Genomic DNA, 10,774 nt, shown 5'->3' on the forward strand with positions numbered 1-10,774 from the left:
CTCTCCCTCTCTCGATTCATCCCATCCAGCCTCATGAAGCTTCTCCTAGTCCTCAAACATGAGGCCTTTGCAATGGAGGGTCCCTGGATTGGAAGTGGTATGCGCAAATTTCACTCCGGGCACCTTTTCGGTAAGGTCTTCTCTCATACGCCAATTTAAAATTCTCTTCATAGCACCTATCGCCTTCTAACATTCAATATTTTATTTATTTTTTCTTGTCTGCCTCATCCACTACACTGTAAACTTCATAAAGCCAGAGGGTTTCTTTAGCTTCATTCTTTGTGGTATTCCCAGTGCCTAGAAAAATGCCAGTCACATAGCTGGCACTTGATGAATGAATTTTTTTAAATGAATAAATGAATGGGTTTCATCCTTACAACAACCCTAAAAGACAGATGTTGTAATTATTCTTCTTTAACAAATGCTGAGTATGAAGTTTAGAGGGGTTGTAGAAGTGGACCTGGACCATCTGACATCAAAAAAAAAAAAAAAAACAATTCATGACCCACGTTGAAAGCAATAAATACAACAATTGAAATCTAGAAATGGAGCACTATTGGGATTGGGGCTAGGGTGATTCCTGAGAGCTGGTGAGAAAATGAAGGAAAAGCCCAAAAGTCAACCATTTTTGTTTCTTAAGGAATCATGATGATGCAAAAGTTAAGTCCTCAGCTGCTAACCAAAAGGTTGGCTGTTCAAACCCACCCAGCAGCTCTGCAGGATAAAAGACATGGCAATTTGCTCCCGTAAAGACGGCCTAGAAAACGCTGTGAAGAAGCTCTACTCTGTCACATGGAGTTGCTATGAGTCTAGATCGACTTGATGGCTGGCACCTCACAACAACAACATGATTAGGGTAATTTTTAACTTTTAAAGAAGTTCAAACCATCTCCTCGGTGATCATTTTTTGAGGAGATGGAACTTCCAAAGGACTGATGATGATGGGAAAGAAATCAAAGTCTAGCAAGTTATATTTCCTTGAAAGTAAGTCAAGGGCCAGTTTGGACCTTAAGTTCCTTAAGAATCTCATCCAGTGACAGCCAACTGTAGAAAATTAATAGTCCAAAGACACTGTAGGAAATTGACACTCCAAACATGTCCTCAGAACTCTTAAAGATGTCTACAGAAAGCTCATTAACTCTGTTTTTAAGACCACGCCAACATTTCCTCATCCAAGAATAAAAAGGATAGAATTCAACTCATGCCAAGAACACAGTGCCTGGGCTGGCCAACTGTGCCTAATGTGTTAGGGACACTGGGTAAATATTAAGCAATCTTCCTTAGCCTACGCTTTCAGTGGGTCAAAAGTACATGGTTCATTAGGTATTCATTTGTGTGGCGTTTGGCCAAACCAAAAACTAAAGTTCAAGATTAAAACATTTCTGGGGACACACACAAAAAATTTTAAACGCCTTTGGAAAGTTGTCTGAAAATGTTGTTAAGCTGTTAGGTGCTGACTAGTGGGTTTCAACTACAACAGAAGAAAACATCCTCACAATCTTTGCTATGTTTGAGCCCATTGCTGCAGCCACTGTGTCAGTCCATCTCATTGAGTATCTTCCTCTTTTTTGCTGACCTTTTACTTTACCAAGCATTATGTTCTTCTCCAGGGATTGAGCCCTCCAGATAACATGTCCAAAGTATGTGAGACAAAGTCTCGCCATCCTCGCTTCTAAGGAGCAAGCTGGCTGTCTTCTTCCAAGACAGATTTGTTCGTTCTTCTGGCAGTCCATGGTATATTCAATATTCTTTCCCAACACCATAATTCAAAGGCATCAATTCTTCTTTGGTCTTCCTTATTCATTGTCCAGCTTTTGCATGCATATGATGCGATTGAAAATGCCATGGCTTGGGTCAGGCGAACCTTAGTCCTCAAAGTGACATCTTCGCTCTTCAACACTTTGAAGAGGTCCTTTGCAGCAGATTTACCCAATGCAATATATTGTTTGATTTCTTGACTGCTGGTTCCATGGGCATTGATTGTGGATTCAGTAAAACCCTTGACAACTGCAATCTTTTCTCCCTTTATTGTGATATTCCTTATTGACCCAGTTGTGAGGATTTTTGCTTTCTTTATGTTAAGGTGCAGCCCCTACCGAAGGCTGGAGTCTTTGATCTTCATCAGTAAGTGCCTCAAGTACTGTTCACTTTCAGCAAGCGAAGTTGTGTCATCTGCATATTACAAGTTCTTACTGAGTCTTTCTCCATTCCTGATACCGAATTCTTCTTCATATAGTCTAGCTTTTCAGATTATTTGCTCAGCATACAGACTGAATAAGTATGGTGAAAGGATACAACCCTGACGCATACCTTTCCTGATTTTAAACCATGCAGCATCCCTTTTTGTTCAAATGACTGCCTCTTGATCTAGGTACAGGTTTCTTATGAGCACAATTGTTCTCGAATTCCCGTTCTTTGCAATATTATCCATCATTTGTTATGATCCACACAGTCAAATGCCTTTGCGTAGTCAATAAAACACAGGTAAACATCTTTCTAGTATTCTCTGCTTTGAGCCAAGATCCGTCTGACATCAGCAATGATAGCCCTCATTCCACATCCTCTTCTGAATCCGGCTTGGATTTCTGGCAGCTCCCTGTCGATGTGCTGCTGTAACTGTTTCTGAATGATCTTCAGCAGAATTTTACTTGTGTGCAATATTAATGATATTGTTTGATAATTTCCACATTCCATTGGATTGCATTTCTTTGAAATGGGCACAAATATGAATCTCTTCCAGTCAATTGGTCAGGTAGCTGTCTTCCAAATCTCTCGAGTGCTTTCAGGGTTCCACCTGTTTGTTGAAACATCTCAGTTGGTATTCTGTCAATTCCTGGAGCCTTGTTTTTCACCAATGCCTTCAGTATAGCTTGGACTTCTTCTTTTAGTACCATTGGTTCTTGATCATATGCTACCTCCTCAAATGATTGAACATCAAGCAATTCTTTTTAGTATACCGACTGTATGTATCCCTTCCATCTTTTTTTGGTGTTTCCTGAATCATTCAATATTTTGTCCATAGAGTCCTTCACTATTGTAACTTGAGGCTTGAATTTTTCCTTCAGTTCTTTCAGCTTGAGAAATGCCAAGTGTGTTCTTCCTTTCGTTTTTCTAACTCCAGGTCTTTGCACATTTCATTATAATACTTTACTTTGTCTTCTTGAGCCACCCTTTGAAATCTGTTCAGTTATTTTACTTCATCATTTCTTCTATTTGCTTTAGCTATTCCACATTCAAGAGCAAGTTTCAGAATCTCTTCTGACATCCATTTTGGTCTTTTCTTCCTTTCTTGTCTTTTCAACAAACTCTTACTTTCTTCTTGTATGTTGTCCTTGCTGTCATCCCACAACTTGTCTGGCCTCTGGTCATTAGTTTTCAATGCATCAAATCTATTCTTCAGATGGTCTCTAAATTCAGGTGGGGTATACTAAAGGTTGTACTTGGCTCTCGGGGACTTGTTTTATTTTTTCCAACTTCTAACTTGAACTTGCATACGAACAGTTGATGGTCTATTCCACAGTTGGCCCCTGGTCTTGTTCTGACTAATGATATTGAGCTTCTCCAGCATCTCTTTCCACAGATGTAGTCGATTTGATTCCTGTTTATTCAATCTGGCAAGGTCTATGTGTATAGTAACCATTTTGTTGTTGAAAAAAGGTATTCCAATGAATAAGTCGTTGGTCTTGCAAATTCTATCATGGGATCTCCTGCGTCCTTTCTGTCACCAAGGCCGTATTTTGCAAATTCTGACTCTTTTTCTTTGATTCCAACTTTTGCATTCCAACCACCAATAATCATCGATGCATTTTGATTACATATTCGATCAATTTCAGACTGCAGAAGTTAGTAAAAATCTTCAGTTTTTTCATCTTTGGCCTTATGGGTTGGTGTGTAAAATTGAATAATAGTCATACTAACTGGTCATCCTTGTAGGCATATGAATATTATCCTATCACTGACAGTGTTGTATTTCAAGAGAGATCTTGAAATGCTCTTTTTGACAATGAATGTAATGCCATTCTGCCTCAATTTGTAATCCCCTACAGAGTATACCATATGACTGTCCAGTTGAAAATGGCCAATGCCAGGCTATTTCAGCTAACGCCTAGGCTATTTATCTCCAAGCATTTTATTTCATTTTTGACTACTTCCAATTTTTCTTGATTTATACTTTGTATATTCCACATTTTGATTATTAATGGATGTTTGCAGGTGTTTCTTCTCATTTTGAGTCATACCACATTGGCAAATGAAGGTCCCAAAAGGTTTACTCCATCCATGTCATTAAGGTGGACGCTACTTTGAGGGGGCAGCTCTTCCCCAGTTGTAGTTTGATTGCCTTCCAACCTGAGGTGCTCATCTTCTAGCACTATGTCAGACAATGTTCTGCTGCTACCCATAAGGTTTTCACTGGCCATTTTTTTTTTTTTTTTCAGATGTAGATTGCCAGGTCCTTCTTCCCACTCTGTCTTAGTCTGGAGGCTCCACTGAAACCTGTTCACCATGGGTGACCCTGCTGATATTTGAAAAACTGGTGGCATAGCCTCTGGTATCATAGCAACACAGAAGCTAACACAGCACAAACTGGCAGACAAGTGTGGATTTCTTTCCTTAGTGACCACTCATTTTGCATGGCTCTAGAAGCTCATTAGAAATATCAATTCATTTAGAGTCTATTTTTCTCCCTATCAATATTCTCAATATATTGGCAAAGCGATATAAAAGAAACTTCAAATACCTTTTGTCACATTTTGCAAACTTAGAAAGAAGGAGATGAGAAGCTCTAACCAGGGGTATTTTGACCTCAACCAGATATAACGGAATTTGAAAGGTCAGACTTATTTGTTTATTTGGCTACTTCCAATATTAATCAGTTGGGCTAGATATATATTATTTGCATATTGCAGTATATTATTGCTTTTTCCAAACTAAAAAGCAAACATGTCTGACAAGCATAAAACAAAAAAACTCGCTGTTGAGTTGATTCCGACTCATACTGAACCCATAGGACAGAGAAGAACTGCCCTTTAGGGTTTCCAAGGAGTGGCTGGTGGATTCGAACTGCTGACCTTTTTGTTATTAGCCAAGCTCTTAACCACTGTGCCACCAGGGCTCCAGCTGACAAGTATACCCAGAAAAAACGCATACACTTAAAAGACAATGGGATGGAATATTTGAAATTGGAACTGCCCTTGGAAGACCAGCTCATATAAGTACCATATCCATACAGTCTCACTCTTACCCAGATGTGTCAGTCAATGTAGACATAAACCTTAAAGACAACTCCACCCAGCTCTAGTTTTCAGCAGTAGAGTATATGTACAATAGGTCAACAATACTTACAGCTATCAATCATAATTGAGTCAGAGCTGACTCTGTCTATGTAGAGCAAGCATCCTCCATTTGTCCTATTTATATTTATAGCCATTGTCTCACTTGCTAGTGACTTGGACAGGGGTGCCAATTCTAGATGAGAGTTGGGTGAGTCAGGGGCAAGCCAGAGTTTCTCTTCCATGTCACCCGGTGCTCAGGGAAAGTTCTGGCTAGTTAGCAGCAATGGGTAGCAGTGAGAGGCCAAGCTCAACCTCTGCTGGTTGATCTCTTCAGCCACATCTTTGCCCAGCAAGCTGTTGGTCTATTTCCTGAAAGCATGTGTATTCTGAGATTTTATTGGCTCAAAAGGTATTTTTACTGTCATTCATCAGGTCTTCTGGCTTCATATTCGTTTTTTTTTTTTTCTGTGTCCATGCTACAGATGCACCTTTTCAAGTATTTCTAAGCAACACTTGCAGAACTGATGACGCATCTGTAATTCATCAGCAAAGGTGAACTGGGCAAAAACTGTGTGCCAGGGACTGAGCTGGGGCTAAGCATATAATGTTAACTCAGGCAGTAGCATCCTTACCGTCAAAGAACTTTCCAGTTTTGGGGAAGGAAGACATGGAAATGTGGCATAGTAATCAGAAGAGGCAAGGGCAGAACTCAGTGAAGACACTGAAGAGGAAGTAAGCAATCTCATGAGAAGAGATCAGGGAAGCCTTCAAAGTCAGAGAGTGATGGTTAAATGCTGTGGTCAACCCAGAGGAAGGAAAGTGAAAATGCTTTATAATTAAAGATTAATTGTTTTCAGGTTGGAAACCGTAGTCAGAGGAGGAGAACCTGTGGTTTTGTCAACCACACTGGAAATAGCAGGGACATAAAATAACAATCCCTTGGGCTTATTTCCTCATAAAGTACTTATCAATATTCAAGCTTGATGTGTCAGGTTACGGCATAGTTTAGCAGGTTACCCTTTGGGTTCTGGGCTCTGACTGACCAGTTCAAGTCCTGCTATGCCTCTTCGGCTAAGAGGCAGTAGACAAGTTGCTTGAGTTCCTGTTGTCTCATTTACACATTGGAAATACTAGGGCACAGAACATGTTTTGACAATTTTCACTTTTGTCAGTATGTCAGCCTAGGTTCTCTGAAGGATTTCCCACAGCAGCCCAGCTAGATTACAACAAGTAAAACCTTTAAGTACTGCTGAGCCCAACAGAAATCTCTAAGCGGTACAACAAAGTGAAACAAGAAGAGTGAGCAGTAAGCAGATGGGTAAGCTGTGACTGCCATGAGGGAAAATGTTGAATTGGCACTAGGATCTGGGGCATAAGCCTGAGGCTCAAGCCAAGGAAGGGAAGTTAAACATGAGACTCCTACACTAAAGCCAAAATTCTTAAAGAGACTAGAATAGCCTCGGGTCAGTGCAGAAACAGGTGGGAAACCAGATTTGGCAGGTGGGCTGTAGTGTGCTGACCTCTGATAAAAGACAATGATAACGTTTAACATATGTAACTGTTCTATGACTTATCTTTTTTTTTTTTTTTATATATTATCTAATTTGATCCTTACACAACTTCTGCGAGGTAAGTAATAGCCTTTCTCCCGTCTGATGCCAGTGGGCCACTAATAAGACATGAGGGACCAGAAAAATAACGTTAGGTGTAAACCAAAGATTAGACACAATGCTCCAAGTTCATAGAAAGAGAGACCAGAAAGGGGAAATCAGGGAAAAGCTGAAAATGCTCTTTTAGGTAACAGTCCATCAATTGAATTATTAAGAAAAATTAAAGAAAAAACCCCCAAACAAAACTGTGTTTTAGTCTAATTGTATCTTGTTTCCTTTCTTCCATGGATATGTGTCCTTCACTGCAGAAGCCAATAAAAACTTCTTCACTCACACCGATTGCATTGTCTCCCTGGCAACAGCCAAGAAGAATAGAAAGTTCATGTACACCTAAACTCACAATGTACAAGCACTTCCTCTTCCCGCCTCGTGCAATAATGACTTCATTCATCAACACTGGATTTACACAGCATCTTAGAGCTGAACTATAGCTCAGAGATTCCATAGTTTAACTTTTTTATTTTAAAGTGGAGTCAAGAGAGATCAAGAGGACAGGTCAGGTTGTAAACAGTGATCATGAATTAGTCGTTGAGTATATAAGGCATTGCAAATAACATGTCGATAGTACCTTCAACTAGTCATAACTCTATAAAGATAAGAGCACTGGCAGACACAAATAAACGCCAATGCTGGAAAGAGAAGGAGATGGGTGGAGAGGCAGGAGGAAATTCACGGCAGATTGACCACAAGAAACGCTAAGGTAGGCACTTTCCATGCTACATCTGATTTAATCGCCACGATGACTCAGGCAGGAGGTTTTACTCTTATTTGGCAAGAGTGGACATGGAGATGAAGCAATGAACGGATTCCAGGCCCACTAGCTGGTGAAGGGCAGAGAGGAGGTTTGGATTCAGGTCTATATTGGCTTCAAAGCACCTCTTATCACACATGCCGTTTCCATAACAGGGAGTTTTGCATTTGGGGAACAAACTGAAGAAAAGAAGGATGAGTAGAAAAAGACCATAGTCAATGTCCATTGTAAAATGCCAGAAGCTAGTCGTTCTTGTTGTCGTTGTTGTTAGGTGCCATCGAGTCAGTTCCGACTCATAGCGACCCTATGCACAACAGAACAAAACACTGCCCGGTCCTGCGCCATCTTTACAATTGTTGTTAAGCTTGAGTTCATTGTTGCAGCCACTGTGTCAATCCACCTTGTTGAGGGTCTTCTTTTCCGCTGAACCTGTACTTTGCCAAGCATGATGTCCTTCTCCAGCGACTGATCCCTCCTGACAACATGTCCAAAGTATGTAAGATGCAGTCTCACCATCCTTGCTTCTAAGGAGCATTCTGGTTGTACTTCTTCCAAGACAGATTTGTTCCTCCTTTTGGCAGTCCGTAGTATATTCAATATTCTCCGCCAACACCATAATTCAAAGGCGTCAATTCTTCTTCGGTCTTCCTTATTCTTTGTCCAACTATCACATGCATACGATGCGATTGAAAATACCATGGCCTGGGTCAGGTGCACCTTAGTCTTCAAGGTGACATCTTTGCTCTTCAACACTTTAAAGAGGTCCTTTGCAGCAGATTTACCCAATGCAATGCGTCTCTTGATTTCTTGACTGCTGCTTCCATGGGTGTTGATTGTGGATCCAAGTAAAATGAAATCCTTGACAACTTCAATCTTTTCTCCGTTTATCATGATGTTGCTCATTGGTCCAGCTGTGAGGATTTTTGTTTTCTTTATGTTGAGGTGTAATCCATACTGAAGGCTGTGGTCTTTGATCTTCATTAGTAAGTGCCTCAAGTCCTTTTCACTTTCAGCAATCAAGGTTGTGTCATCTGCATAATGCGGGTTGTTAATGAGTCTTCCTCCAATCCTGATCCCCTGCTCTTCTTCATATAGTCCAGCTTCTCGTATTATTTGTTCAGCCTACAGATTGAATAGGTATGGTGAAAGAATACAACCCTGACGCACACCTTTCCTAACTTTAAACCAATCAGTATCCCCTTGTTCTGTCCGAACAACTGCTTCTTGATCTATGTAAAGGCTCCTCATGAGCACAATTAAGTGTTCTGGAATTCCCATTCTTCACAGTGTTATCCATAATTTGTTATGATCCACATAGCTGAATGCCTTTGCATAGTCAATAAAACACAGGTAAACATCCTTCTGGTATTCTCTGCTTTCGGCCAGGATCCATCTGACATCAGCAGTGATATCCCTGGTTCCACGTCCTCTTCTGAAACCAGCCTGAATTTCTGGCAATTCCCTGTCAATGTACTGCTGCAGCCATTTTTGAATGATCTTCAGCAAAATTTTGCTTGCTAGAAGTCCATCCATTTGTCTGAATGTAACACTAGAGCAGCATTTTACCCGCAGGCTGAGTTATATGGTAACTCTCCTTCTCTATACAACATTTTTTTCAATACCAATCATAAAATGAAGCAAATATATTTCCTTTTTAACTAAAATTTGCACTTAGAAACAACGAAAACAAACAAACAAAAAAACCATTTCACCTCACTGTTCACATCCTGTTGCACTATTTTCAGTTTGAAACAGAAAGAAAAATTTCAGGCGGTCACATAGTGTGGCAGAATTGAAGTGACTCAAGATGCATTGCTTTGACTTGATACAATCATTGGCTATCACCGTTTATTCCGAATCCATTAAATGCCAAATATGTAATACCCCGAGAGCTGGAGACGCCAACTGTGCCCAAGGCACCGAACATGATTCCAAACCTTTAGGAACTAACTCTGGAGACTAATGTGTACAGCTGGATCCACGTGTGCTGGCGCCGGCTGGATAACTGGGAGTGTGCCAAATTAACTGTCATGTGAATATAATGTTTGTTGAAAAATAAGTAATAAAATGTGCTAATGTGAAGTTGACACGTCTCTATATGTTATTAAAACTCAACAGTAATTGCAGCCATTGTTTAAAACTTAGATCAACAGAATATTTTTTTTTCCGGGGGGAGCATTTTATTACCGAGGTTGTTTAGAATGGGGACTGATGGTAATAAAAAGCCAACTGACTTTAGTTGGTTTTGTTATTGTTTTTAAACTCTCTACAATGTGCCCCCACATTGCCTGCAGCGCCTGGGACAGATGACTTCCATCATTCCACCCTTGGTATGCCACTGATCCGGAGTCTTTATCTGGTGGAAAAATATGTATATGTATATATATATATATTTATATACATACATACACATATATATGGACGACTCTTTTTTCTTCCATACCACATTACTTCACAATGCCCCAGGCTCCTCTTTACGCTCCACTACCACTGGCTTTATTTCAGAGTTGTGGCAAGATGACCATGGTCAAGATGACCAAGGCTTGTGTGAATGTGTACATGTGAGTGTGCACAAAGGATAAGATTCTCAAACATCGAATGCACCACTCAACATAGTTAATGGTGCACAGAGTGACTGCCTGGGAAGACCAATACTCCACTACTCCAGAATATTCTTTGGTGATCCCACTGGCCTGGGGGAAAGTCCCCTGAACCAAAATGGAAAATGACAGGAAGTACTCGGAAGTCTCACCAGGCATAATACCAGGTTTAAGGCTCCATATCACTTGTCGTTCCTTATTTTCATGGTTTGAATTGTGTCCCCCCTAAAATATGTGCCAACTTGGTTAGGCCATGATTCCCATTATTGTGTAGTTGTTCTCCATTTTATGATTTTCCTACGTGTTATAAATCATAATCTCTGTGCTTAAAGAGGATCAGGGTGGAATGTATCACCCTTGCTCGGGTCACATCCCTGATCCAATGTAAAGGCTGTTTCCCTGGGGTGTGGCCTGCACCACCTTTAATCTTACAAGAGATAAAAAGAAAAGGAAGCAAGCAGAGAGTTGGGGACTTCATAC

General features: G+C 40.4%; 1 protein-coding gene across 36 annotated transcripts in view; it reads right to left on the reverse strand.

The window, feature by feature from the left end:
• The window catches only part of THRB (thyroid hormone receptor beta), a 414,019-nt gene that overhangs the window by 272,917 nt on the left and 130,328 nt on the right, over positions 1–10,774 (reverse strand). The window lies entirely within an intron of this gene.

The sequence above is a fragment of the Loxodonta africana genome, chromosome 27 (genome assembly GCF_030014295.1).
Source record: "Loxodonta africana isolate mLoxAfr1 chromosome 27, mLoxAfr1.hap2, whole genome shotgun sequence".
Taxonomy (NCBI): Eukaryota; Metazoa; Chordata; class Mammalia; order Proboscidea; family Elephantidae; genus Loxodonta; species Loxodonta africana.